The sequence below is a fragment of the Hypanus sabinus genome, chromosome 4 (assembly GCF_030144855.1).
Source record: "Hypanus sabinus isolate sHypSab1 chromosome 4, sHypSab1.hap1, whole genome shotgun sequence".
In the NCBI taxonomy this organism is placed as follows: domain Eukaryota; kingdom Metazoa; phylum Chordata; class Chondrichthyes; order Myliobatiformes; family Dasyatidae; genus Hypanus; species Hypanus sabinus.
The window spans coordinates 139,138,610-139,165,354 of record NC_082709.1 but is presented as its reverse complement, the minus strand read 5'-3'; the positions used below and the strand labels follow the sequence as shown (position 1 = coordinate 139,165,354).

Below are 26,745 nucleotides of genomic sequence, written 5' to 3'. Positions count from 1 at the left end.
AAGCGTCAGGAGAAAATTAAAATGGCACTTTCAGTTGATTTTGGTTTCAAAAGCTTCATACTTGTTCTTTGCACTCAAATATCGGCTCTGCCATCAAGGATGAGGTTGATCATCAAAGTTCCTCTATTATTAATGCAATTGTTTAACAGCTTCTACGATGGATGATGAAAGGACTGAAACCTCTGATATGATCAATGGACTGATTGTATATTGCTTCCACCATTTATTATCAATGTTAAACTGTATTGACTTTTACCAGCTTGATAACTTATTTTCAATACATAAATCATAAATCTGTACCCTCTTTACTGAATTAGGGTTGGTCCCCTTGGTTAATGACAGTTTAAGGAATATACCATGCCAGAATATGATGTTCGTTGCATTTGAGTGCTCAGTTTTTTCTGTTTATGAGTCTATTATGAAAATAACCTGTTTAACATAGTGACAGTTTGAAGAGAATTGCTTTCACAAAATCTGTATATTCGTTTGAAGACACTAATATCAATGAATATAGCTACTGATTGAAAGTATCTGCAAGGATGAAAGTATTATGTACTATTTTCCTCATTTCCCCTTACAAGCCTAAATGTCATTTGTGTCTTAAGCCAATAAGTCCCTCTTCACAATATATCCAATGCCCATGGTATCCTCAGTGCACCATTCAAGCACCACTCAACATGAATTAGTACTGGTTCATTAGTTGATGGTGACAGTAATAAAACAGTAGTTCCCTTGCATACTATTGATCAGCGCTATTCTATTTTTAAGGTCAACTGTCAAAGCAGAGGGTCTGAGAGCCTCTTGCACCTGACCCTACAACTATGGGCTGCTATTTCCAGGTCTGCCCAGATGGTGGAAAGATAATTGAAGAGTCTGGTAGAATGACTAAAAAAAAAATTGCTATTTTGTGAATATAGAAACAAGAAAAAATAAATCTGCAGATGCTGGAAATCCAAGCAAAACACACAAAATGTGGGAGGAACTCAGCAGACCAGGCAGCATCAATGGAAAAAAGTATAGTCGATATTTTGGGCCAAGACCCTGAGGCAGGAGAGATTAAGGTGATGAGGTGGGAACGGCTGACTTTGGATGACCTGTCATTTTTTACTTCACAGTACCTCAATGTAACGAAGTAGCTTGCTGAACCATTTCAGAAAGCAGTTCAGTCATTGTCTTTGGTCTGCAATCACATTGGGTAGGTTGGGTGAATATGGCAGATTTCCTATCTTAAATGACATAAATGAATCAGATGAGGATTTAATGAACACAACATAGAATCAAAGCATGGAAGCATGCCATTCAGCCCAACTAATCCGTGCTGACTAGTAGGTGGCATTCCATATTAATCCATTGCATGACACATTGTCCAAAGCCTTTTGACTTTGAGCCTAAACAATTCAAATGATCGCCTGGATAGTTCTTAAATGCTGTCAGTGATCCACGTTCAACCACTCTCTAAGGCAGTGTGTCACAACTACTTATCACTTACTGGGCAGAGGCCCCCTCATATACTCTCCAAATTTCTTGCCTTTTACCCAAATCTACAACTGTCTGCTCCGGGGAAAGTTTTTCTGCAGATTATCCTACTCATACCCCCTCAAATTTTATATACCTCCATCACATCTACTCTTAACTGCCTCCATTCCCCGGAGAACAGACCTCATTTCTCCAGTCTCTCCTCACAAACGAACCACCATATCCCAGGCAACATGCTGTTGAATCACGTCTGATTTGCACCTTATTCATCACCATCACATCATTCCTGTAGCAAGGGGACAAACCTTGCATGTAGTACATCAGCTAGATCTGACCAAGGTTTCATAAAGGTGGACCATAACATCCCTATTTCAATGCCTCCATGAGCCTAGATTGGGGGTCTGCAACCCGCGGCTCCGGAGCCGCATGTGGCTCTTTCATCTCTGTGCTGCGGCTCCCTGTGGCTTTGGAAAATAAATGGTCAGTATTTAATTAAAATGTATTTTATGTTAGTTTGTTAGTTTTTGAAATGTAATTCTAAATTTGAAGATTATGGTGATCTTGTACAATCTAAATAAAACGTTGTGGCGACCCATTTCCTGGCACATCCGAACCGGCTCACAATTAGCCAGCGTTCAGGCTAAGGGAGATAGCCTATAGGGGGTTTGTGAGTACGGGTCTTTTGGAGCATCCGCGCCCATGGGGGCGGGTTGAGGGAGGCTTAAAAGCAAGGCTGTTTAGTTCGAATAAAGTTATCTTTGACTGCATTTTACTGACTGCATGTAGCACACCGCTACAACGTGTTTTTATCGCTGGCTTTCCAGAGGGGAGGTGCTAAAACGCTTTGTTGCGTGTCTGGAAGAAGTGAAAACTTTCCTGGGCAGCAAAGGCTCACCTTTCCTGAGCTGGAACAGCCAAAGTAGCTGGAAAATCTACACTTCATGGTAGACATGACAGCGCACCTGAACACGCTGAACACAGCTCTTCAGGGGAAAGGACGTACAGCCCTACACATGTTGGAGGATGTTTTAGCATTTGAGCGCAAGTTGACAGTGCTTGCCAGAGATTTACAGAAAGGCATATTGTCTCACTTCCCCAATTTGAGAGAGTTCAAACAAGGTCACGACATGATAAATTCGGAGTATTTACATTCTGAATCATCGCAATGCAAACATCGTTTGGGAAACGCTTCTGTGAGTTCAGAGAGGAAAAAAAAACACATTATCCTTCCCGGTCACTCCCCTAAGCATCGATCCATCCCTACTGAATACGATTGCATTGGCAGGTGTGAGTCAACCTGATCTTGAGATGGAACTGGCCGACATAGCCGACAAAGACATATGGGTGTCCAAGTTTAGATGCTTGACAGCAGACCTTGAAGATGTTGCCCGTCAGAAGGCCGTTCTTGCTCAGAATCACAAATGAAGTGATATTGAAAACCTCCCCAAACCGGACAAACTTGTGTTCGAAATATGGAATGCAATCCCCGACATTTATGTAAACATTAAAAAGTTTGCGCTTGGAGTCCTGTCGATCTTTGGATCCACATATGTATGTGGGCAGGTGTTCTCCAACATGAACTTTATTAAAAACAAACATCGCGCACGCCTCACAGGTGACAGCTTGCGATCCTGTGTAAAGATGAAGGTGACTTCATACAGCCCTAATGTGCAGACGCTGTGCGCTGAGGTCCAGGAGCAGAAATCCCATTAACCAAGTATGATAAATATTTTAATTGCCTATTATTTTACATATATTCATATTTTTTCATTGTTCAGTGAAATAGTCCTTTTATTTTTCAGGTTGACAGCTGACTGACGTTATTTTTGGTTTGCTGCTGGCGGAAAATTTAAGTTCGGCGTTTTTCATAAATACAAGAAGGACTCAAATAGACATTGAGTATTTTACTTAAAAGTAACCTTCAACCCAACGTCTTTTTTTCGGAGTTCAAAATGTTTTTGTTGCATGCAGAAATGTAATTTCGTTTTCTCTGCAGGAGTTCATCGATTTCTTAAATGCAACACATTATAGTTTGTTTATACATAGCATAAAAGCAAAAAAAACGTTGTATGCAGTGTTATTTCATTTTAAACGTCAAACGGGTTTTGTGGCTCCCAGTGTTTTCTTTTCTGTGGGAAACGGGTCCAAATGGCTCTTTCAGTGGTAAAGGTCGCTGACCCCTGGCCTAGATGATACCAGACTGTTATCCCATGTGTTCTTAATTATCCATATTTAAATTCCTCAGTTGGAAGTGTTACGTCCGTAGCCCCCTCCTTTGTGAGAATCGCCAAATCACTGTTGGGTTGAGTCAAAAGGGGGGCCCAAGACTTGAGGGGGAGACGTGCAGGATGTCACGTTTCTCCCCGCCATAGCAATGTAAAGCTACGGGACATGACCATTGTCTCTTGGGGACAGATTTGTGGATTGAGATGCTCTGCTACGTGAATGCCCTCGGGCAAAGTGGGCTGGTTGAGGGAGAGATTGCATCACCCCCAACCTGATTGACATCTATGACCCTGCGAGTCAGAATAAAAGAGGGGCTGTAGGAACAACCCCTCAGCCGCACTAGAAGAAATGTTAAGTGACCACGTAACAGCAGACGGTCATCGGAAACCAAGCCACGTGCGTTCAATTCCGTGGCTGGAATTGGTGGCTGAAACCACGGAAAACAGCTTTTTAGCTAACAACAGGGAAACCCGCTCCCCTGACTCAACGGATTGACATCATAAAAGACTTGGGCAAGTTTAAACCGCATCACTTTTAAACCCAACAACGCTGCAGCTTGAACGAACTGATAGTGACTGATTTTTCTATCGGACAATACAGTAACCCCCAGACAACGATAGAGTTATTTCTTATCGGTTATTATTATACCCGTGCTTAGATTTAGTATTGACGATGTATATTATCTGTATGTTTGCATTAATCTTTTTTTTTGTGCCCTTTATCAATAAATACTTTTAAAAATAGTACCATCAGACTTCTCTCTATCTTTGCTGGTAAGTGATCCAGTTACGGGAATTTTGTAACAGAAGAAAGACCTTGAACTCAGCAATATCTCTGGGTTACTTGTAAAGCAAGATAACCAACTTGCATTGTATAATATCCATTCAATTTTTCATGACTAAATCTCTTCTGACAGCATTTAACAAAAAAAGCCAGGAGTAAGCATGCGTTAAGGTCCAGCCATATAAGATTTTAAAATCAGTAAACATCAATAAAACTGCATTGCCAAATCAACAAAGAAAAGTCATTAATAACCAGAGTTCATTCAAAAAAAAAATTGACCATTAGGAAAAGCTTTTAAAATGGAGCAGACAGCCTGAGGAAGTTACATTTGTATGTTCCATATTTACTTCAGTAACATAACTGCCAAAATGAATACATTGATTTAAAGCATGTAAGATATTATTGATTTATGCATTTACTTTACATTTTAACAAGTGAATCTATAAAGCTTTTAATAACATACTGTCATGATAAATTATCAGCCCCCATACTTGTAATTTTCCACAAACCCAAAGATTAAATAAAAATAGAAGCACATGCCTAAAAATTATCAGATTTTATCAATTCAGTCAAGGTTAACAACTGCACACCAGAAAACAGTCTTTTTAAAGAGTGAAGTAAAATCCCATTAAAATAGGATCAATTCTCCAGAAAAAAATTATTTCCCACAGAACAAGCAATATATGAAAAACCAGCAACTTATAGAAGTATAGCTTTCATGTATGAATGGCAAGACATTAACCCAATCATCGCCACTTCAACTGACAGAAATATCAACCACTAATCACCTTTAAGTTCCAATGGGTGCAAGACTACAAAAAAACTGATTATTCACCTCAAATCACATTTTAATTACTTTTCTGAAAGCCCTTTATTGTTCACAAGTTTATCCAGTTGTACATGAAATCTTTCCTGAAATAGATTTATTCCTACATGAACCTACTTCTCTGATAGTGACAAGTGATCCCTTTTGTCCATTGCATTCACATGGAAATTCATTAGATATAATTACAGTACAGCAAACTAAACTGTACCAGCACACTCGTTTGGGTGTTTTCTCCAACAATGAAAATATGGAGTCCAGCTGCATCACAATGCACAAAATTTGTAAATAAGTACTTAAAAGAAAAGTGCTGGTATCTAATGCTGCTGCAACTATCCAGGTTATGGGATAGGGATGTCACAGGATATGAAGCAAGACTAGGAGTATATAATGCATTGCTACATAAATGGCTTACTGAAATGTTTCAAAAGACAAAAATATTAGGAGGATTTTTGGATATTAGAAGGAAATATTAGAACCCCATTTCAAAGACATTTGTAAACCAAATGGGGTTTCTACAGTAATTCAGCAGTTTTAATGCAATCACTATTGATGCTTATACTTAAATTCCAGATTATTGAAGTTAAAATATGTTGCTCCAAAGGTGAAATTATGACCATTACATCCTGATCAATAATAGTCTAGGCCTCTAGCCCAGTATCTTAAACAGTGGGCTACAACTTTACATAAAAATTAAACTGCGAGCCCAGAATGAATTTAACAGTGAACTGTCTAACCTCTAACTTGTTCTAGCAGTTAAGTGTTTTTTTTTTGATTGGATAATCTGGAAATTTGGACTGAAGCAAGGCTTGATCCAATAAGGGGGTGGTACCTTTGACCAACTTGGTATTGAGGTCTGATATGTGAGTAATGCCAATGCAACAGTTCTCTCATTTTTTATTACTGAGTATTAAAGTCACAGGCATTATTCATGCTGTAGTCTGTACATTGTCCAGATTTACCAACAGCCGGCAGGAGTACCTGTGTTTTTCATAAACTTGTGAACAAAGCTAAACACAGTGAATCAAACATCTTCATTCCAGAACTTTGACAAAGATACATCAACTGAGGACACTTTTCTGAACAAATTCTGTGCCAACATCCTAGGGCTATAATTGCCAGCTTCAAACAACTACTGTCAAATATCTTCTCATCAGTTATTGCCTCAGCTGCCTTTAAGAAGTTTATCTTCAACCTTGATCATAGACCATCCCGACGTCAAGAAAGGTTAAATTAAGCAGCTCAGTGCAACATGTCCAAATTAAGACCAAGGTGGAAGTAAGTAGGCATGTAGCTTTGGCAGAACCAGAACAAAGTGCCTAATCATGTTATTGATAAACAGGCTTTACCTAATAGCATCACTGATAGCACCTATAAAAATAATCATGAAGATGCAACATAGTACATTAATTGACTAGATTATCCTGTCTAAAGGAGATATCAAGATTGCTGGATACTCTTAACTCTTGATGGATATTAAGATTCATAGATGGCATGGAAGAGTATGGTTATACAAGACCCCTTGCTGATATACATTAAAGCAGGATACCATCTAGGTGTTTGCTGTGACAATGGCATCTCTGGATGCTATTATGATCCCAGCCCCCTCCTTTGTGAGAATCGCAAGAGCACCCGTCGAGGGGGGGGGGGGGGAGAGAGGGTCAGTAGACCCAGTAGAGAGAGAGAGAAATGTGCCAAATGGCACGTTCACCCGGGATGCAGAATAAGACGACAGCGACTATTGTCTCATGGAGACCACGTGAAAAGCCCTCGGGCAAGGTGGGCTGGTTGAGAGATTGCATCATCCCAACCTGATTGACACCTGCGACCCCGTGAGGAAGTATAAAGGAGAGTCTCAGGGGGACAGCCCCTTCAGACGCACCAAGACACGAGAGAGTGATCCCGCAGCAGCGGGATGCCATTCTGAAGGAAGCCACATGCGTTAGATTCCGAGATTGGAATTTGTGGCTGGAATCACAGAAAACCGCTTTTAACTAACATCGGGGAGAGGGAACCAACACTCCCCCGATTTCACTGAAGCTTCATCAAGACTCAGCAAGTTCTTTCTCTTCTCCCCAATCTCTCTCTCTCAGTCGCCCCACGTGAAACCCAGCGATTCTCAAAAGGCTGAGGCCTGCAGACTTCTGAGTGACTTTTATATTTCCAACGGACAATCTATTAACCCCTAGACAACAGTAGAGCTCACTTCTTAATGATGATTATTACTATACCCGCGCTTTAGATTGAGTATTGACGATGTGCATTATCTGAATGTTTGTATTAACCTTACTTTTGTGTCCCTTTACAAATAAAAACGTTTGAAAATAGTGACATCAGACTTCAACGGACTTCTCTATCTTTGCTGGTAAGTTATCCAGTTACGGGATACGTAACAATGCAAATTAATGTGCAATGAATTGAATGGAAACAGACACCTACAAAAGGCAGTGATAGAGTAGGCTCACCCACTCAACACTTTAAATTCACTTCAAAATAATTCTTCTCAATCATCTGAAGTAAATCTTTTTGGTTCCTTTGCCCTCATGCTGGGTTTCACACTGGTTGAGAATGGGAAAATTCTCAGAACTGCCTCGTCCTATCAGTTACTCAATTAATTGGGGCTATAGTATTGTTCCCCACTGATATTTGAGTGGCTTCTTAAATTTTGTTCTCAAGACAGCTCTTCTGGTGCTCATTACTGCAAGTGACCACATTGCAATTTCATAAAATTAGGACTAGTTCAGCAGCTGTTGTTACTGCCACATTTTACTGCACTCCCACTTAAATTAAGAATTGTTCCCCATTTTTGATGGTATTTATAGATATATTTATAGGGCTAACTACACGAATATAAATTTCTATTGTGGCCAACATCACTTCTGACTAGTTTTGGTTTCTAAAACAGGTCATGGATGTATCCCAATTAATAAAACGGTACTATTACACCATACAATGGCTAACATTGAATGTAGGATATTTTTTATTTATCTGTGATCATTCTTACCAATACTATGATGAACTGGCACTTTTAAACACATTGGATCAATCTTCTTACTGATGGTTCAAGACACTCCTGGTGGTCATTAAACCAGATTCAAGAACACATTATGCACCTTTACTTTCCCTAAAGTTTCTCTGAAGTGATGCTCAGATTGGAGGATTACAAATTGTTTAAAATTAAATGACAGTCAGCAAAACAGTGCCCCTCCATGTAACTTCATCGATGACTCAGGATCAATTCCCCAAAATGACAGCACTGCATCACCACATCTAGAGATTATCCTGTTAACGTAAGGAAAATAAAGGAACACCCATGGAGAAGAATGGGATGTCAGCTGATACTCAAGACTGCGCAAGACAATAGGAAATGGTATTCCTATTTCATCTGCCAATCATTTTAATGTTAAAAATAATTTAACATGGTCCTTTTTACTGACATTCTCTGTTTAATCCCAAAATGATGCCCCAGTAAAACGAATTCTCATTTTATAAGGTAGTATAGAAACAGAAAACGATTCAACTTCAATGCTACATCTTCTATGTTTATTTATAATTGATGAGATCAATTCTACTCAATTCTATTTAGTACCTTTCTTTATATTGCAAAAAAAAACCTCAATGTTGAAAACTCAATTAATACAAGATCCACTCTGATATTGGGAAGGGAGGAGGCATTTCAGATAGTTTAGTGAGGAAAGGCAGTTCACTCCTAACTGATCCAATTTTATCTTTAAAATCCTCCGTCATAAATAAGCTTCTTGGCCATTTGCCATATTGGACTCTTTACTGCATTGATGACATAACCCTTATATTTTCTAAAATAAAGTAGAAAATAAATCTAGTTTATGCCATCTTCACTCATGATTTAATCCTTTAAGCCCATGTTTGTCCTCATTGTTCTAAAGCAGAGACAGGAAGGTCTTTTCAGGTACAAAATTAAACTTATCAGAAGCAGCCATTTCATAGCTGAACTGAGCCCAAGGATGTAGGGCTTCTATAGGATTCGATCACTAGAAAGCCCATTCCAGCATGTTCACGTGGCCCATACATATACAGGCAGGCCCCGGGTTACAAATCAGTTCCGTCCCTGAGTCCCTCTTTAAGTCGGATTTGTACATAAATTGGAACAAGTACATCCGGTATTATTTAGCGTCAGTTAGTCAAAGGTTTGTCTTAGTATATAATTTACCTTTCAATGCATGTAAAACACTTAAGAAACATATGCATTCCAATAATTAAACCACTGTGTTACTTGTAATAATTGTAGCTTTCATCGGGGCAGGGCCTTTCACATGCTCCATTATTCTCACTTTATCCTTTATAATTGTTCTGATCTTTGACCGACTGTAGCCTAACGTTTTTCCAATGACTGATGGCGTTTCACCTCTTTCCAAATGCTTTATTATTTCCACTTCATTTTCAATCGTGATCACTTCCCATAAACGGAACAGAAACAGTGCGGGCCCTGAGCTCCGCCAGGTCCTAAGTACCACCACACTGAATTCCCCAGGTCCTAAAATCCACCACACTGAGACAGGTTAAATGGGACAAGTGGGGGTTGTGCTGGGTTTGGGTATTTGATCCTCCACAATATTCCACATGGGAATTTAAACTGGAGGTGGCAGTGTTTTTTTTAAAACAAGGACAAGTTGCGAGTTCAACATCAACCCGGCATGGAGAGCATGCTCAGAAGCAGTCTATCACTGGATCAAACTCAGGAACCTCGGTTCTCGAACCTGGCGCTGATCTCACTGCGCCACCAGCCAACTGGAAAAGGGGAGGGGCAGTGGGGTCAGAGTGAATCTTGCTAAGAAGAATTTAAGCCATACACAAAGTTACACACAACAGTGTCAACAGCAAAAACTTAAAATGGCGGATAGCGTCGCGATCCGACTTAGAATGGCAGACAGCGTTCTCCTTCCTCGGTTCATAAGTACGAGTTGTTCGTAAGTTGGACATTCATAACTTGGGGACTACCTGTACTTGTTTTACATAACACAGCAGATGCTTGTACATCTCCAAGTTGAAAAGGCTGGTCCCCAGGAAAAAAGCTGATGCCTTGAAACACTCCCCATCAAGTTCAGTGGCTTTCCATTCTGATATCCCAATTATGAAGTATTTTCATTCCAGTGCCACACATATTATATATTCACACAGAGTGAATTAGCACAGGCCAACCTAACCCAAGTCTTATTTCAAAGCCCATACCATCCTGCCACATAGTCAAATTCCATCAGACTCTGTTTGAATATACTGTACAGTCGGCCCTCCTTATCTGAGGATTCCGTATGCGCAGATTCAACCAACCATGGGTCAGGAAAACCTGGAAGTTCTCTCTCCAGCACACGTTGCTTGACAATGTACAGACTATTTTTCTTGTCATTATTCCATCAACAATACAGTATAACAACTATTTGCATAGCATTTACATTGTATTAGGTATTATAAGTAATCTAGAAATGACTTAAAAGTACAGGCAGTCCCCAGGTTATGTATGAGTTCCATTCCTGAGTCCGTCTTTAAGTGGGATTTGAAGTCGGAACAGGTACATCCGGTATTATTTAGCATCAGTTAGTCAAACATTTTTCTTAGTATATGGTACATATTTTACCTTTCTATGCATATGAAACAATTGGGAAACATAGGTATTTCAATAATTTAACCACTGCGTTGCTTAGTAATAATTGTAGCTTTCATCGGGGCAGGGTTTTTCACATTCTCCATTAAAATTGTTCCGACCATTGACCAACTGTAGCCTAACACTTTTCCGATGACGTTTCACCTCTTTCTGATCACGTTAATACTTCCACCTTATTTTCGATTGCGATCGTGATTATTTTCATGAACAGAAATGCTGCGGATTCAGAGCTGCACCGCCAGGTCCTAATGTCCACCGCATGGAGACATGTTGTTAAATAAAGTCCGGGGCTCTGCTGGGTCCTAAAGACCACCGCACTGATACATGTTAAATAAGGGACTTGAGCATCCACGAATTTTGGTATCCGCGGGGGGTCCCGGAACCAATCCCCCGAGGATAAGGAGGGCCCCCCGCAGATAGTCTTTTCAGTGGTGGACTAAAAATGAGCTTGGACAACGTGAAAGTACATGTTCTGAGGCACAAAGTGAACACTGAAGCACCAACTATGCAAGTGGAAAGCAAGAACAAATGGATGATACACAAATGACTGACAGAGTGACATGAGTGCAAGCAAAATGTAATTCAATTGGTGCCATTTAGATCCCCATTACCTTGAAAGTTATAACCTTAAGCTTGATCAAATCATCCATATGAGTAATATAATTACACAGAGCTCGACACTCAAAACATGACCAACCCACAGAAAAATAAAAATAGAGGAACTCAACAGGTCAGGCAGTATCTGCAGATGCACCACTCCTCCCCAAATAGGTGCTGCCTGACCTGCCCAGTTCCTCCAAGTAGATTGTCTTCCAACATTTGTAGTCTTTTATCTCCATGACTGAAACTCCGTAATAACTAGGCTAGTTCTGATTTTTTAAAGGTTCAAGTTAGAGGACTTGCTAGTAATCAATATTTGACTGCTGCCCTTGTACCCTACCTACATTGGCCACAGAGGCTGCTATCTTCAGTGTGTGCGGCAGCAACTTGCCAAGTGGTTTTAATTGAAAGGGAAGGAATAAAGCTTCAGCTAACTTCTATCCCCATTGATTGCCAAAATGATTGCCATTCTTTTATTGATCATGGATAACCATGGAATAATTCATTATTCTCCTGAGCATTTGGGTTGTTGAGACTAAGATGGCACATCATTACCCTCCACAGCAGTTAAGGATCGTTAATTGGCAGGAGCCACTTCTCAAACACAAAACTCTGCTCATGAAATTCTGAAAAATGGATGAAGATAAAGACCATAAAACAACTACAATGCTCAGTCTAGAAGGCAACAATTAACTTTAGCCTCCTATACATTTGAATCATGGACTACATTCAGCAGCATCTCAAAATACCTCAAAACTGTGAGGTGATACCTTGAAAGCACTCCCTGTAAAATCTCCACATCTATGGATAGAACAACTGGCCAAAGTCTGTGTTCACTCCTAGGCCAACATGCATGGCATTGACATCATTATACTGCTGACTCCTTTACCACATAATTCACAAACCTTATTAGATTCATGAAAGAGATATACTATTACAATCTCTCTGAAAAATCATCAGCCAATGGTTCAAGAAAATTCTTATGGACTCTGAAAAAATCTGTAACAATCTCATCATGAGAACTCAGCCCTCAGAGCAGAGGAGAAACCTGGATGAGAAACAAGTTCATTCATTCACAAAACACAACAGCCTAGTATGAACAGCAGGGGAAGCACACCAACCAAACTTCCAACCCTTCTGGAGAATCAGAAGAACACAAGACGAGCATTCATTCAGAACAGTGTAATTTTGTAGATGAAAGCAGAAGGGCTATGGAATTTAGGATTCATTTAACAAGACATCTGAAATTACTGACTCAGCCAAGTACACGGATAGCAGACTCAGCTGCTATCAAGTTTATAGTAACTCAGACAACTGAATTGCTATCACCTTTGCCTGGTTAAGATTGTATGTACATCTATAATTCATTGACAGTTCATGACGAATTGGGATAGCAAAATTTAGTTCAGCAGATGGAAAAACATTAAGTGGCAATAAATGGAAACATGATTGATTACTTTGTACACAGTGAAGGCCACTATAATATAAAGTCAAGATGGAAAGGAAATGGGAAAGTGGATACTATATACAAAATGTGCTTGGGATTCTATGGAAGGAATGCAAGAGATTAGTAATAATGGCAGTTGAGCCAGTGAAAGCAAGTAGTCTCATGGACAAGACCAAAGAGGTGATTGTGAATTTAAGGTGCAGGCAGACTACTCCTCTCTACATATAGAGAGAGAGTCAGGAGCACCAAGTTTCTGGGATCGCACATAACTTGCGACCTCATCTGGTCCTTCAACACCACCTACTTCGTTAATAAAGCACAGCAGTGACTCCACTTACTGAAGAGATTGAGTCAAGTGAAGTTCCCCCTCCCTAAACTTTAACCAATTTGATTAAAAAAGAGTGCCATCGAGAGTGTCCTGACCAGCTGCATCATCGTCTAGTATGGGAATTGCAAGGCATCTGACTGCAAGTCACTACAAAGGATTGCGAGGACTGCTGGGAGGATCATCTGGGTTTCGTTTCCATCCATCAGAGATATTTATTAGGAGTCCTGCATACGCAGGGCCCTGAGCATGACCAATAAACCCTTCCATCCGTCCGACAATCTCTTTGACATCCCCCCAAACCCCCACGACCCCTACCATCAGGCAAGAGGTACTATAGCATTACCAATTGGGATGTATGGGGTGTCAAGGAGGGGTAACAACTCTGGTGGGGGAACATGTCGTGTCCTTTTCAGGCAATTTGTCCACCTGGCACTCAGCTCTCAACTGTGGCTCCACGTAGCTGTTTGCATGCAACAGCAGCCACACTCCGAGCAACGGTTTTGACAAGCCGGCTAAACCAAGTGAGAATAGCCGACAGGTCTCAAACCCTTGGTGAGATAGGGAGCTGTCTATCCCAGCATATGAAGTCAGACTCCGGTGGATTGAGCGGACGAGACCAAGGGAAGGTCCAGCGGCCAAGAAGGCAGTCTCTGCAAGCATCGTGGAACGTGTAGAGCACGACAAGACACAGATGATGTCCTGGTCATCCACCGTGCCTAGTCCCATCTCCAGCTGGCTCAACTCTTGTCTTGCCACTGGATACAGATGGGAATTGGGAAGAGAGAGTGAGGCTGATGCTGCGCAACTCTCCCTCACTTAAATCCAAATCAAGCATTAGTCTCAACACCATTATAATAAGCCGCTTGATGGCATAGTGGCATCAGTGCGGGACTTCGGGGCGAAATGTCTCAAGTTTGAATCCGGTCGGCTCCTGTGCACGTTCTCCATCCGTGCTAGGTTTTAGCTTCGAGCCAGCATCTCGACCTCGTAAAAAGTACTAATGGTGTCGAGGTCTTCATCGATGACAATGGACAAACCTTACTGCAGCATTAGGACAGGAACTGTTAGGATGGGAACAGCTTCTTCCCCCCGCCATAAGACTACTGAACTCCCTGACACCATCCAAGTCTGATCACATGCAAATCATCAATAGCATTACACTGTTTATTTTTTAAACTTGTATCCTAAATGTACCTTATTATCTGTTGGAATTATTTCTGGTAATGTTACTTTGCCGTATGGCTTTCTCTGTCTCTGTTTCTTCACCCCCACCTCCCCGTGTATATATGCACTAGAGCTTGCAGTCAGATGTCTTGCAATTCCCATACAAGATGGTGATGCAGCTGGTCAGGGCACTCTCAATGGCGCTCCTCTAAAAATTGGTTAGAATGGGAGGAGAGGGGTACCCTCACTCACTTACTCACCTCAAATCTCCTCAGGAAATGGAGACGCTGCTGTGCTTTGACTAAAGAGGTGGCGTGAGGGACCCGATGAGACCATCTCTTATGTGTACTCCCAGAAATTTGGAGCACTTCACTCTGTCCACAGAGGAGACGTGTACGTGCAGTGAAGAGTGGTCAGCCTGCACCTTCCTCAAGTCCTCATCATCTTTATGGCCTTGTCCATATTGAGACTCAAGTTGTGCTCACACCATTCTACCTGCCACTCTATCTGATCTCTGTATGCTGTCTCGTCATCATTGCTGATGAGGCCAACCACAATTGAGTCATCAGTGAACTTGAACTGGATCTAGTAGTGTACAGAGAGGTGTTGAGACCCAATGAGGACAGCTTATGCTCCAGCTTCTGAGATGATCATATTAAACAGAGCTGAAGTCAATAAACAGTACCCTGGCATATGAGGCACTATTTTCCAGGTGAGACTGGATGGAGTAGAGTGCAGAAGCTATGGCATCACGTGTGGACCAATTTGAGTAATAAGTGAACTCAAAAGGGTCCAATGCAGCAGGAAGATGATATTTAATGTAATCCATAACCAACCATTCAAAGTACTTCATTATCGTTGAGGTCAACGCCATTGGACAGTGGTCGATGAAGCAGATCGTCTCCCTCTTGATTTCTAATTCAAGTAACATTTTTTAGCCCTCAGAGTGGACAAATAAATTGAGTTCTCCTTTACCGCAAACCACCAGTGCCAAATGCTTACACTGCAGTATTAATTCTGGTTGGTCTGCAAAAGACTTAAAAGTTGTCTATGTCTCATGCATTGCACTAATTGTAAAGCTGAAACTGAACTGCCAAGTAACTATCTTTAAACCAAATTTAACTCCAAATTTAAGTGGTATAGGTAGGTAGGGATTGGTGGAATAAAATATAGTATTAGTAGAATAATATACATTGAAATCTAAAGGGAAATAGAAAATAATGGGAAAAGGATTTATTAAAAATCAACAAAACAGTATTGAGGCACATTTCCAACAATTATTGGTTAATTGTTTATTTCTGGAAATGTTACTGTGATAAAGATATCTTGTCATTGATCTGGTCCCATCAGGAAGCTTCTGATATGTTAAGAACTACACTTTGATAATAACAAGTTTATAAACAGTAACTGAATGTACAATTTCCTCCCAATCTAAAATTGGTAATTAACATTTTTTCCTCCAACTGAACTGCAACTATTCATGTTAAAAAGTGAGTATTTATTAAATAAAATTTTGAATCTTCATTTACATCAACTTCCAAGATGTTAATGAAAGTGTTTTGAGCAAATTTTTTGGGGAAAATGTTTATATATCCACAATAAATAAAGCTATCCAAAATAAGAATGCAGTGAAAATCCTACTTGAAGTATAATTCATAAACATGAGTCCAGCAAAAATTGTTAGGCATTTTGAATTTCACACACCATTCAGCTCGAATAAACATTTGAATCAAGATATTTTCTGTAAGACAAGACATTCTGCAGATGCTGTAAATCTTCAGCAACTCTCACAAAATGCTGGCGGAACTCAGCAACTCAGGCACATGTATGTAAGGGAATAAACAATCAACTTCTTGGGCTGAGACCCTTCATCAGGTCTGGAAAGGAAGGAATACTTGGCTATAGTTCCACAAAACACAGGATTCTTTCCTCTAATTATACACATATTCATAATACAACTGCAGGAAATTTCCTTCATTCACCCTTTTAACAAAAGTTCTTAGCAGAACAATGGAATGTTTTAACTGCTTATTTTGTAGGGTTTGCATTGCTTATATTGTATGAACTAGTTTCACATAACTGAAGATTATCTAATAATTGCCCTTAGCAACCAGGTGAAACCAGAATAAGGCTGGGGGTGGAGGGGGGGGGGGAAGAGAAGGAAGAAGATGGGAAGTAGTATAAGCTGGCAGGTGATTAGTGCTCTGAGATCTGAGCATTTGTCTCAGATCTCATCTCCATTGTACATTTGTCCATCCCCATTGATTTCCCTCCTGGTACCCATCCTTATAATCTTAACAAGTACTACACATGCCCCTGCACCTCTCCCTCACCATGATTCATAACCACAAACAGGCCATCCAGGTGAAGCAACACTTTATCTGCAAGTCTATTACGGTCATCTATTGTATTAGCACTTCCAGTGCGGCCTCATCTATATTGGTGAGACCTAACATAGATTGGGGGACCACATTTTTGAGCACCATCACTCTGTACCCTGCAAAATAAAAAACAAGCTGACTTGGTAGCTACCCATTTCAATTTGACTTCCCATTCCCATTTTGACATGTCTGTCCATTGACTCCTCTACTGCCACGATGAGGCCAAACCCAGGTTGGATGAACAACATCTCATATTCCGTCTGGGCCCCCTCCAACTTCCAGTAAATTCACCCTATTCCCTCCTCTCTTTTTCCATTCCCGATTCTGATTATCCTCTCACCTTTCTCTTCTTCTCAGTTTCCCCTATTTCCCTTTCTTCTATGGTCCACAGTTCTCTCCTATTGGATTCCTTCTTCTCAGCCCTCTAACCTCTTCCAGCTATTATTCCATCTCAGCTTTTACTTCATTCCTTGTCACCTGGTCTTATCTGTCTCCTACCAGCTTGGCTTCTCCCCTACCGAACCTTCTCATTCTGGTTTCTGCCCTCTTTATTTCCAGTTCTGATTAAGGGTCTCAGCCTGAAATGCTGACTATTATTCCTTTCTGTTGATGCTGCCTGACTTGCAGCATTCCTCCAAGTTATTTTCTGTAGCAAGGTGCAGCATATATAAAAAAAAGTTCATCTTACAATGAAAGCAAAAAATGACATTAAAAAGTATGAAGGTATGCTGATTTTGGCTCAAGTTTTCCAAATTGCTTTTGCTTAAATCTGTGGAACCTGTGAAAGGCACATGATGCCCAGCATTTAAAACTCAATATTTACACACAAGAGACTGAGGGCCTCCAGTGGTAAAACTTGGTAGTAAAATAATTAAAACAGATTTAAACCAGAGAAAATATGTCCCAAGGTTAGCAATGCAATTCACAAGGGTCTAATCAGAAAACACAAGGGCACTCTGTTAAATTTCTGTGCTGAAAGCAGTCATACAGAATATCATTATCATACCTGCAATATCATCCTTCCCAATAAAAGATTCTAGGAAGTTACACAACAAAAAGTAAAAATGTGGCAAATAATCCACAAATGAAGATAACATAATTGAAACTTGGCTATAGTTCCACAAAACACAGGATTCTTTCCTCTAATTAAACACATATTCATAATAAAACTGCAGGAAATTTCCTTCATTCACCCTTTTAACAAAAGTTCTTAGCAGAATAATGGAATGTTTTAACTGCTTATTTTGTAGGGTTTGCATTGCTTATATTGTATGAACTAGTTTCACATAACTGAACTGAAGATTATCTAATAATTGCCCTTAGCAACCAGGTGATTGGTTTTGGCCTTACGTTTTTGATGTGTTTGTAATTTTGGACAGAACTCCAGCAAGTTATTTGTCACCTTTTAAGAGTTCCCCGAGAATGAAATGATTTTCTCTATGCCCTACAATGTACTCAATTATTTTGAAACTAGCAATAAAAGAAACAAATTTTCTAATTTCTTCTGTTTACATTCCAAAACATAAGAAATTTGGGAGGTATCTCGAAGTCCTCACAGCATTAAAAATAATTACAAGAGTATATTAGCCAACCTTGCATTTCCATCAGAACAGTAAATCACGCTGCTCAAATTCAACAGCATACAGAAATGCTGAATAAAGACTTGTCTAAGCAAGACAACATATTTCATGGCAACAGCAATTAAATTCTATTAGTTTCGTTATTAGAAATAGTAGAAATTTCACACATTATTTACATTTTCTTCTGGATCAAGGTTAAGCTGATGCTCTTCACAAATACTTATTTTTGTATAAATATTATGTACTTCATCAGCCTGTTGGAAAACCTTGTGTTCTAGAAATCAAAGGAAATAGGCACGGAATTTTACCCTTAACAGCTTGTAAAGCTAAGGGTTGTAGTAATTTGTTAATTTTCAGATTGTAAGACTGGAATACACATGGCTATTAAAAAAAAAGCATGCAATTGAAAAAGCTGTATTTTACTGATAGCAAAGCTAGAAGGTACTTCTAATAATAACATCGCTTTAGATTCATTAAAAAATGTTTAACACTCAAACAAAAGAAAATTATATTGGATCATTCTGCAGTTAAATTCCCAATGGAAACTCTCCTTCAAATCCCTTTCATCCATTTCAATATTCCAACCAGCAGCAGATTAAACATGAAGATAAGGATTTCTTTTAACATACTAATACTGGTAAAGATAATAATCCTTTGCTAAAATTAATAAAAATTATCTACAGACCAGAAACTGGATCTGGAATAACCACATTTACTTAGAGCCCAGTTTTTGTTACAAATATTGATTTACAGTTTACATCAATTTTAGATTTTCATGAAATCCATTAAGAATGAAAACTAGAGCATACTTTATTTTAAATCAACAGTAACTCACTACTCTCAAATTCTAAATTGAATGTGCATTGCAAACTGAGATTTGGCTGTGACAGCACTCTAAAACTCAATTTTCAGGTCTCAAAAGTTAAGACACACAGCAGAATGTTGAGCACAAATCGAGACTCCACAGCACTGCATACTTTGAGTGGATATCAAACCAAGAACCCATTGTTTTCCAAGATTAAACACAAACAAAAAAATCAGGTTATTTCAAGATCAGAGGCATTTTCCCAATGCTCTGTCAAACATATTTAACCTAACTATCAGTAAAAGAAATGAACTGGTCATTTAATTATTTCCCGTTCATGGGAACTTAATTATACACACTGGCTGTTTTCCCACATTGTAACAATAAATACACTTTTCAAATAATTCAGGACCATAGTCTTGGGACATCGAGGGCAAGAAGCAATACGCAAATTTATTACTTAATACTAGTCTTTTAAACTTAAAATAGAGAACACATCTTTTAATGAAAGTTCGCTTGGCTAAAAGGCTGAATTATTAAACTGTTCTATTTGAAATGTATTTAAAATATAAAAATATTCTCAACAATCCATGTTTCAATTATATAGTGACTACCTGACTGCAATTAAAACAATAAATTTGAATCAGCTTGTAAAAAATTGACCTTGAAAACTAAGTTAAAATTATTGAAATAGAAGACTAAAATCTACATTAACACCTTCATACATAAAAAATCAATTATCAAACATTCTGTGGCACATTACACCCTTAAAGGTTAGTATACAGATGACCCTCCTCATGCATTGTCCAAGCACTATATTGCCACATTCTATGCAACTACACATTATCATAAAGTTCTGGATTTGCAGATTTCATTTATGCATTTATTGTGCATAGATGATTTCAAGGAACAGATTCTCTGAACTAAAATGTATAGCTTTCATTCACTAGCTATTTCATTCACTAATAAATTCACTAGCTATTAAATCCACTTGCAGAAAGAAAAAGAACACAAGATAGTTGGCTCAACTTATCAAAGGGGGCAAACTTTACTTTGTCAAACCTTTTGAAATGTTCAAAATATTCAGTTTATAATAAGTATCTGGTTATTTAAATAAGTTCAGAGAGAAACATAATAAATAGTATATTTCCTAATCACCTGAACCTGAAGGTTTTAAACAAGAATCTATTTACAACTAGAATCAATTCACAAGTACAGTCACAATTACCATCTATTCCATTGTACTAGAATAGAACATCCGTAAAGAAGCGTCTGGAGAAGTATGAGAGGCATCAGTAAGTATTATGAACTACAACTGCTTAACAGTTGAGCAGTATTTCCTTCTTTTTCTTGCCTTAATCTTAAACACAAAAAACCCAGGTAATAGGGTGTGTCTAAATCACTACAGCTCAATTATCTTTTCCAATAGTGATAATTTTTATTTATTGAAATAAGATGCAAGATCAAACCAATTTCAAATTCAGAAGATGTCATTCTATGCAAAAGTAAATTTATATCTTGTTAAAGTTGTTCCTTGCAGGTGGAAGTAAAATTTAATGTAAACAAGAGAGATTTGCAAATATTAAAATATAGAGCCAAACTAAAAGATAGAAATTTTGGTTCAAAAACTTCTCAGAACAAAAGCACATAGAACATTTTGCATGCAATGTTCTTAATGGGAAAATGAGCTCCTTGGAAAAAGTTTTTAAATTAAGTATGCACTCTTGCCATTTGAAGTCAATTTTGTTTCTAAAAACCAAAAATTTTGTAACAATCTACTGAATTGATATTGTAGTCAAATGAAATTAACTCACAGATGAATGCCAAAATCCAACTGTCAAACAATCCATATTTTAAAACTGATGCTTCAGTAAAGTAGTTGAATTGTTATACCATCTGTTTCTAAACATGAACTTTTAGATTATTAAATGAGCAATAAATGGTATTACATAAAATACCATAGTGAACTGTTTTTCCATATACACCAAATGGACCTGCTTCTACATATAATGTTGTTTCCAACACCAGGTTGCACCATTATGCCAATGCAGGCAGCAGGGAAAAAAAGCATCCTAAACTGAATGCAGGTGCTTGCTAGCAGCAAAGTAGTAAGAGTTGAAACTGGAGATAATAGGAATCAATTTTTTTTAAATGAAAGAAGGATTTCTTAAGGTACATATTATTGCAAGTCTCAAAACCATATTAGCTGAGAATCGTTTATATACTATATTCTATACATTGTCAAGGGCTCAAAAAACAACAAAGTAAAATAAATTTGCATATTTTAATGTTAGATTTGTTCCTGTAGTCCACTCCCAAACTACTTCCTTGAATAAAGTCTACAACAGCACTTATTGAAAGAGTATTCCATTGCAGCAGACAACTTCACCAATGAAATGAAAATCAAACACAATATACTAACATGGGCCATAGCTTGTTTTTAAACTTGATGTGTTATAGTTTTTGTGTTATATTGCATAACAAATTTCAATTAGCAATCCTGCCAGGTTATCCAATATTTTACATAAAATATTATATACACACAAAATACAAGTATTCTCAGTGAAGTAAAGCCACTAATAATGTAAAACAAAGCACTTTTAAGTTCAGTCTCCTTATAACCCAAAACAGCAATCCCTTAAACAACTGATACACATTGGAAAAAGTCCACGAAATAGTTAGACAATATCTAGAACTCAGAATTAACAACTGCTTTTGCTGATTAAAGTATGCACCACAGACAGAACAAAATACCAAGCAACCTTGAATTCTTCCAGAACATTCAGAGTAAGCTCTTACACATATTGTTCCATGGCGATACCCAAAAATAATTCTACAAAACAGATGATGAAATATGGTGCCATTTTAATTGCTTTCTTTAAAAATATAACAACCCCTGTACAAATAATAAAATGCAGAAACACAAGTAAAAATGCTAATGCACAGCAACTGGTTATTTTAATTAAAGAAATTGAATAATTTACAAGTTTTCACTGGGCAATTTAAGTATTATCCGTTTTACATCAACACCTAATAATTGATTTACAAAAAATTCTACTGTGATGGCTTACCGTTTTTTTATATCAAGTAATTTTAAGAATTATTTGCAACAGCTTCTTGCAAATATACAAGCTGATTAAGTGAGAAAATTAAGACTATTTGCTAAACCCGAATTTGAAAATAACCTAGAGGGGAAAAGATAGCCAACACAATACTGTACAGTGCAAAAGGAAGCCCCAAAACAAATCAGCTGAAGAGAATTGGCCTGAAGTAATTAACAAACAAAAACAAAACCTCCCTTCCAGCACAAGCACCAAACACCCCGTACCCACCCATCTCACAACTCCCTTTACACAGCTGACCACCCCTTCCTTCTCATTAAATTAATTCAGAGTCGACAACCGAAGAGACTATGGAAAAAAAACTATTTGCATCTTCAGCAACTGGGGCCTGGTAATACACTTCACGACTTTTACTAAACTATTAACATTTTCACTCAAAGAAATATTCTGTCATAGACGAAAAGCAATAATTTGTTTTCAAATTTTAAAAAACTTGATACTGCGATTGTCAAACGAACAAAGGAATTTAAAATTGCCACCTAGACCTGATTTTTAAATATGTTCGCCCCTGCACCCCCACACCTACAAATATCAATTATCACCTTTTCCCTGAGGGCGTTATGGGGGGGGGGTGCGGATGAAGAATGGAGGAAAAGGCTACTCGACACAGATACCGGATTAATACAGCCCATAATTTACTGAAGCGACCATCAGAAGTCTCAAATTAATCCAAAATTTCACTTGGTCATGACAATCAAAGCGGACAACACATTAAGTGTCTAAATTATTTCCTCTTATTACTTCCAATTTTTAAAGTCACGTACCTCACTTGCTCAAGCACAAACATATATTTCCCGAAATAAAACACATTTCCAAAGTAGACACTTTGAATACTGTATCCATCTTCTGTATACACAAAAGACAACCTAACATGATAACCAGACATCCCGCCCCAACACTACACTGATTGGTATAACATTGCACCCACGGTCTCGATACTAACAATCCTGCCGACTAGATTGATTGGATTCAGATCCTCTAAATTTCCATTATGTAACTCTGCACGCCTCGATTGACCCAAGCCGCCGTCAATCACAAACACCGGTATATCAATCATTTTCAACAGGGAGGGAAACACATTCATTGTCTTACAATCATGTCAATCATTACGTCTGAGCAGTTGACTGGTCCTGACATCTGTCAATCACCTATAGCTGTCTATGCATGTACTAGTCGCGTCGGCAACAAAGCCAGCCCGTGCACACTATTGGCCACCTGCCACGTCGATCGCCTATCGCAGTGAGGCTATTGGACACCTGCCCCTTCTATCAGGCAGGCTACAAAGATCATTCGTTGCACGCTACGTCAATCAGACTGTAGTCGGACCGTGTTTTTCTGATAGCAAGCTAGGTTGACGCCATCCGCCCGTCCGTCGCCTATTTAGTTTCTACGCATTTCGTGTTTTGTATAATGTCTTTCACCCCCCCCCCACAAATCTCCCGACGGCTCCCAAAGCGGCAGGTGACAGATCATAAATAAAGCGGCTTGAAATCCTCTGGCCTACTCAGTTCCAGCCGAGGTGAGGAAAAAGGCCTCAATCACACTCGGACAGAACAAAGCCAAAACAGGTACACTGAGCCCCAAGTGGAAAAACACTCCTCAAAAGTTAAACCCCAGAATCATCGACAGCCCTTCGACAGTTCCGTTACCTATTAATTAACGCAACACTGTGGCCATAACGTAAAACTAAAATAGCAATGGTCATCGGGAAAATACAACTGTTTTATGTGAGCTTCGGAGTTCAGTAATGTTTATTTACTTCCACAACCCCCCCCCCCCCCAGGAGTGCTGGTGTTCAGAGATAACTGGGGGGGGGGAGAGTGAGGCGACTAGGGGTGGAGGCAGAGTGTCTGCTGCCTCCGCCCGGGGACGTTCATCACTCACACTCAGTGAGACAGATGAACCGCCCGTCGCTGCCACAGTCCGGATTAACTCACAGGCGCGTCGGCGACCCCGCTTTACCCACCTCCCTCCCAACTGGCAGCCCGCGGAGGGGGAGCGGGCGAGGTGCCGGCCAGAGCGGCGCTTGCGGCCCGCGGTCTTCCCGGGCCGTTCAGTTTGAAGGCTCGGACGCGCGCCGGCAGCAGATGCAAACTTACCGTTTGTTGTGAAGCGCGAGACAGCGGGTCAGCACACTGCGGTGACGTCATTCAACCTGTTCGGCCATGACGTCACGCGGCGCCGCGGCTTCGAACCGAAAGAAACGCTTTCCCGTGTCATTCGTTGTAAAAGCTGGAACTGAGTGATTCCGGGGTTCTTTTTACAAATTTCTGGCTAGTTTTGTTCGGTAGGGAGTCTTTTATTTTCCGACATTTTTATATTTTGTCATGTTAAAAATCGTCCAGATGTTTGCCATATTTTTAACCAAGTGGCTGTAAAGTAATAATGCAAATTGACATCATGTTCCTGCATTGCAAACTTTGGTTGCAAGGGAAAGCTTGGGAGAATAATTTTTAGAGAGGATTCCCGAGTATCACTTTGTACTAAAGGGGTTTAAAAACAATATTAAACAGTCCTAAAGAAGGATCTGGCCCGAAACATCGACTGTTTGTTCTTTTCCATGAATGCCGCCTGATCTCTTTAGTTTCTCCAGCACTTTGGAATTCCAGCATCAGCAGAATTTCTCGTGTTTACAGTAATATTGCAGAAGGAGGATTTTGACTCGCAGTTATCTGTAAAACCAATTGATTTTGATCTGTTTAAGATAGATATTTTATTGATTCGAAAGGAAATTACGGTGACACAGTAGCATTTCAAGCGCACAGATATACAAATATTAGAAGATAGGTAAGAAAGAATAAAAAAATAAGTTATCTCAACCACTCTAACAGGAGGGGGTGGGTCATCACTTCCCCTGCTACAGGTTGACTCCTTATAGAGCCTAATGGCCGAGGGTAAGAATGACCTCATATAACGCATTTTGGAGCAGCGCAGTTGTCTTAGTCTATTACTAAAGGTCCTCCTTTGTTCAGCTAAGGTGGCATATAGAGGGTGAGAAACATTGTCCAAAATTGGTAGGATTTTCTGTAGGGTCCTTTGTTCTACCACAGCCTCCAGTGTGTCCAGTTTGACTCTTATAACAGAGCCAGCCTTTCTAGTCAATTTATGCTATTGCCCCAGCACACCACCGCATAGAAGATTGTACTGGCTATGTACAGTTTAACGTTTTTGTAAAGCAAACCGCAGCTCCTCCACTGGATGTCGTCAACGAGGGCAATAATGCTTCAACTATTCTGAGTGTATCAGGACTTAACTGTTATAAAAAATATTGTTATAGCGATCTGTCACGAAGCATATTTTTAAAAAGGTAGAAATCTGAAGCGTTTCGCACATTGCAAACATTTAAAATGTTTCATTGTATTTGAGCTTGCCATACTTGTAAAACATAATTTTCCATATAACTGGTGAAGTTAGTCAAAACAAAATTCCACTTGTGGATATCTTAAAATATCATATAACTGTAATAAAATAACCGAATTCTTAATATTTTGTTATTAAATCAGTTAAATTAATCACATTCACTGACATAGTATATTCTTGAATGTTTTCTTTTAAATATTAACGTGTATATATAATTATGTTACCTATCCAACTATGTGCAATTTTAGATCAAAATCATTTCCTCTGAGAATCCAGTAATAAATGTCAAATTTGTGGAGAATGAACCATCACAGTTGGGTTCAGTTTCAGGTATGCAAGATTATACCTTTGACAGAAAAGTTTATGCCAGATTTTATTTACTAAACCATGCATTTCATGGGAGATATTTTAAAAATTCCATGTTGATTATCTCTGATGATAACAAATGCCACCAAAATAGCTAACTAACTGTGCCCTGTGTGCTTGATGTGGGATGATTGCATACTATTTTAACATTTGTGGCACATTTACCAGAAATGTATCATTTAAGTCGACTTGTTTACTGAGAAAATAAGTCAGTATATATTAAGTTACAGTAACTGATATGCAAGTCTCAAAGCTGATCTGTTTATCAAATGTTTTTAGTTACATGGCTGCCATATTGAATTTCTGAACAAGGGACAAGATCGCTTATTTTTAATATGGAGTCCATGACAGCAAGTGACAAACTTCATGAATAAATGAGCAGCCTTTTGTGTGCAAGAAACATTTCCACTCTTTTCAGATTTCTGCCAACACAGAGCCGGATCAGAGTAAAATGTGTTGGAAAGAAAGTTCATTCAATTATAATTTAGCATTTTATTAAGTAGGGTATTTGAAAATAATTAAGTTAATTTACAATTTTCTTGATCTAGCATTAGTGTTTGCTCCTAGAACAACTAAGATGTGGAAGCTATGGTTTTCACAGTTTTGCAAGTTCCTGTTTTGTTTTCTCCACCTTTATACTTCAGCA

At 39.0% G+C, this 26,745-nt stretch overlaps 1 protein-coding gene across 2 annotated transcripts in view; it reads right to left on the bottom strand.

The window, feature by feature from the left end:
• The window catches only part of LOC132393219 (zinc finger and BTB domain-containing protein 20-like), a 351,170-nt gene extending 325,355 nt beyond the window's left edge, over positions 1-25,815 (bottom strand). The window contains exon 1 of one of the 2 annotated variants that reach the window (XM_059968197.1): positions 24,340-25,815. The gene's annotated coding sequence lies outside the window, so the exon portion shown is untranslated. Of the gene's footprint in view, positions 1-23,137; positions 23,222-24,339 lie in introns of those variants that run through there. The other variant, XM_059968199.1, reaches the window with a different exon arrangement.
• Positions 25,816-26,745: the final 930 nt, after the last annotated feature.